Source organism: Myotis daubentonii, chromosome 3 (genome assembly GCF_963259705.1).
Source record: "Myotis daubentonii chromosome 3, mMyoDau2.1, whole genome shotgun sequence".
Taxonomy (NCBI): domain Eukaryota; kingdom Metazoa; phylum Chordata; class Mammalia; order Chiroptera; family Vespertilionidae; genus Myotis; species Myotis daubentonii.
Genome location: NC_081842.1, coordinates 135596972 through 135601659, shown reverse-complemented (window position 1 = coordinate 135601659; position 4688 = coordinate 135596972). Strand labels below are relative to the sequence as shown.

At 40.4% G+C, this 4688-nt stretch overlaps 1 pseudogene; it reads right to left on the bottom strand.

Annotated features, from left to right (window-relative positions):
* Positions 1-2559: 2559 nt before the first annotated feature.
* On the bottom strand, positions 2560-3831 carry LOC132229408 (intraflagellar transport protein 52 homolog; annotated as a pseudogene).
* Between the last annotated feature and the right edge of the window lie 857 nt (positions 3832-4688).

The window sequence follows — 4688 nt, the reverse complement described above, 5'->3', positions numbered from 1 at the left end:
AAGCATAATGGGTTGGAGGAAGGAGACACTGGATTAGAGGAGACAAGTTCTAGTTCCAGTGTGAGTGAAGGAGGTCTAAACTAAGGTTCTGGGAACAATCATGAAAAGGACAAAATAGACATAAGATATGTCATGAGAGTAAATGTGAATGTTGCATCCATTTGCAGCTAGTGTTCAGGGTCTGAAGAAAGGGTCACACACAAATGAATACACTAAACAAGAAATATGAATTTAGAAGGCATGGGGGCCCAGACAGAAAACTTCCCTCTAGTGGAGAAGCTCCCTCAAAACTGGGTCCCATCTGCTTTTTATTCACTTGAATACACATTTGCCCTTTAGGAATGCAAACAAGCATACCAAAGGTAAAGTTTGGTAAACAGTAAAGGGATTATCAGATTAGGGAATTGCCTTGAGCCATTTGGCCAAGAGCATGGCAATATTATGCTGATTTTCAGCCCTGCTGAATATCGCATTAATATGCTAACTACTGTTGGTCTTAGCCTCTGGCAAGTAAAATTCATCCAAGGTAACACAGAAAAATTGTGTACTACCATGGGATATTATTTCCAGTCTCTCTCTCTCTCTCTCTCTCTCTCTCTCTCTCTCTCTCTCTCTCTCTCTCTCTCTCCTTCTCTCTCTTATATTCATTGATCCAATCATTGTCACTTATCCAAATTCTTTAGCTGCATTACCTTATAGAAGGCCATTGCATACCTTTGGGCTTTAGTTTTTTTGAACTTTAAATTGAGAGTTGGACAAAATCCATAGTTTCTATCCATTTTATTTTTTAAAGAAACCGTACGTTTCTTTAAAATTGGGCCAGGCATCAATGCATCTCCATAGAACTCAAGGGGTTTCTGAAAGCAGAATTTGGAAACCACTGCAATCTTTGTCTTGTTCACCCTAGCATAAAATGCTTTCTGAATTATAATTGCAAATTAATAGAATTCTTACCCCCTCCCCCCAAAAAGACATATGCTTAGTGGCAGCCAGAAATAAAGCTCTGGGAAAAGCATACCCAGTTGGCTAATTATAAAATAAACAGATTTCAGCATATCCTAAAATAGATATTGCTTTGGTGTTATTTATGCCAATGAAGACCTAGAAAGAAATGGAGAACAGTGCAGATCAGAGCCACACTGATAGTTAATTCTCAAAAGGTTAAGACACTGATCATTAGCTCATCAATCCTCATTCAGAGAATTAGGCTAAACTAGGTTTTCTGTTTTTAAATGAAGGTTTTGGTTATATTTTAGACTTAACTTTGGAAACAACATTCTGGATTTAAAGACCTCCCATTAGAAGATGAGTCTCTTATAATTGCATACATTTATGTTTTGATTAGCAATTGAATATATATATGTTTTACCAGTAGCTAGATTTGCTTTTATTTCTACCATTATTGCTTGATATAATCTAGACTTTGGCCTTCCAAAAGAAATACTCAAAAAGTAGTGCAATGCATGTCTGTATTTATGAGTTAGAGAAAGTACCTCTCTCCTGGGCACACTGACAACACTAATGAAATTAAATGCTCAGGAAAGAAATTACCAAACATGATTTAATTGCCTCTAACAACAAAGCTGAATTTGGGTGCCAATAGTCTTTTAGAACCATAGGTCTTTTTATGATGAGAAAAGTACTTTTGCAATAACAAGTTTCAACAGAAGCAGTAGATGCGTGGGAGGAAATTGCAAACAGGGACAGGCATAACATTTTATTGTAGGTGGATTTTTCCCTTTCCCCCTACATGATGTCAGTTCTGTACGAACTTAATCGCAGTACGTTCCTTTTCTTTATTTTGGAGATTTTCATAACTTGTAAAACCCACCTGGTTGCTAATGTCAGTTCCTTTTAAAAAAAGAACAATTGTTCAGAGCTTGTGAGCCTTATTTGAAAATGTTCGAATCTGCTGGGTTCAAATGGGGCCAACTGAAACTTGGTCTTAAACTTTGGCCAGAGAGATCATCTCAGACAAATTTGGCTCACCTTGCATCACAGGAGAATTCTCAGAAATACAGAATTATCCTTTTCAAAAGAATGGAGGGGGTAACAACAAATATTAGACAAGAAAGGAGCTTGAGGGAGTATTATTATTATTTAAATATATTTTATTGATTTCTTACAGAGAGGAAGGGAGAGGGATAGAGAGTTAGAAACATCGATGAGAAAGCAACATCGATCAGCTGCCTCCTGCACAGCCCCTATTGGGGATGTGCCTGCAACCAAGGTGCATGCCCTTGACTGGAATTGAACCTGGGACCCTTGAGTCCGCAGGCTGACGCTCTATCCACTGAGCCAAACCAGTCAGGGCTTATTATTATTATTATTATTATTATTATTATTATTATTAAAGGACAGATTCAATCAGATTTAATTGAAAAAATGGAACATGTCTTACATAAGAATCTTCTAAGTTAGAGATGTTATACCTACCTAGGCATTACAGAAGATACACAAACCTTCCACAGGTAGGTAGTAGATAGAGAGTTTTGATAAAGGAGTTGAGGAACAATTTAGATACTGTTTACAAAGAGAGAATCAGGAGACAGGAAATGCTTCAGGAGGCAAGATCCTTAGAAATTATCTTGGAATGAAGTTTCAGTTGTGTCAATGTCCTGTTCCTGGTTCAATTTCTTGAACTCCGCCACTTAGAAAATGTGCTCAAGATATGTTTGACATCTTGGTGGTCCTTGGTAGTTTATTGGTTATCCAAGAATGTCAGCATCCTTTCTGGCATGGAATTCCAGGTCTTCTGCAGCATACCTATTGGAAATCTGAGCAAGCCCTGCCATCTCAGAGGAGAAGGTCTCATCTAAGTCACACAGCTCCAGCAGAGGAGGTGACAATTCCCTGACACTGAGATGGAAAACCCCTGACTAAGGGCTGGCTGAAACTGAGGTTGGATGAACTGGAGAGGATCACATTTCACATTTAGTTGCTTGTGTGCCTTGAGGACCTTGGGGAGAGAAGTGGTATCCAGCAGGACAGGGTGAAGAGGGTGGCGAAGTCCCAGGGGTTCTCTTCGCCGCCCTGGTGATCCAGTTGAAGGCACTCTGACAGGGTGGCTATGTCAGGCAGTATCATGGAGTTGGACACCTCTGGGTCCTCAGCCTCAGTCTAGTTTAGGCAGATGCCTTCTGTTGTGAGCCACTGGAAAACAACATCCATGATTTGGCTGTTTTCTTCTTTCCCAACTCTTGGTCACTAAACATGTGACATGAGCCCAGCACTGCTAGCTTCCCACTGTGGTTCTTTGAGTGGCAGAAAGCTAGATGGGTCTGTTAAGTGAGAAACAGAACAGCCACTGCTGCTGCCATGACACTCCAGGTGGCACCGAGAGGACATACAAAGGTGAGCACCTGGCCTGATCCGCTGCTCTCTTCAGTGTTCCAGGCACGGCCTCCCCTGCAGCTCGGCTGATTGCCCTGCTCAAGACTCCATTGGACTCCAGAGCTTCTTTAGGATGGAAATAATTACACATTTCTAATCACAGAATCATTATTACCCATGATTTCATGTTCTTCCAGGAGAAAGTTAATACTGGTGTCAAAAGGATTCCCCACCCTCTCCTAGCATCACAAGGATATATCCACTGGGTCAAGGTATTTCTTCAGGACCTCACACTCAATGGCAGTACATTTTCCCCTTGGTCCAGCTGAAATCCACAGGTTCAGCCCAATTAACTTCTCAGGTGTAATTCTCTTCTAAGCTCTGAATCTTCCAAAGGCCCTGGAGTCTCTTCTGCATGGATTTGTAGCCATTGTTGGCAGTAAATATTTCCTTTCTGTATGGGTTGAAAAGAATGGTATTCCGAAGCTCTTCCTTCATGGTTACCTGAGGCCGGATGACCACCATCCTCACCAGCCACATCCCAGCATCCCAAGGCCCGGTATCCAAGGTCGCTTAGCAACAGTGGAGGCCGAGAGGCGCGCTGGGAAAGCGTGGGTCGAGGCAAGCAAGTATTTTCTTAAACTATACATATTCAGAAAAATTGAGTTTTGAGTAAATTGAGGGGCTTACTTACAGCCGCACAACTATTAATGACAGAGGTAGGTCACTAACCTTCTGAATAGTATTATCATCGGGTGCCCACATACAGTGCTGAATGATTGGACTCTGGTGCATCTGTTAATAGGTGCTCCTGCTGATACTGTACAGATCACGAACACAAGAGTGGGAAGGAAGTAGTTGTGCATGGTATACTGTACCCACCTTCCCATTCTCGCCCTAAAAAAACAAAACCATTTTTTCTGCAGATGTACATTTACTCATGAGAGGAGATAAAGAGCTTTTACTGCGTGACAGGAGGGTCGATGAGTTGATGAGCTGACGAATTATTTGGGAGTAGACCCTATGTCAGATTATGTGAGTCATCTGCCCCCTTTTCCATGTGCCACACTTGACCTCTATAAGTAGAAAACATAAAGGTATTGAATATTGGTTGTACCTTTCAATTAATGCTTGAAGCTTGAATATTTTTATATAGTCTAGAATTAGATTACTGTTAAAAAGTGATATAATTAATGAAATATATAATATATGATCTAAGTGTTCATTTTGATGAATTTTTATGTCACTCTTCAACATTTTATTATGAAAATTTTCAAACAGAGAAAAATTGAAATACCTGTGCAATGAGTCCCCATATTCTATCACTTAGATTCAGGGTTGACTGAGATTCATGA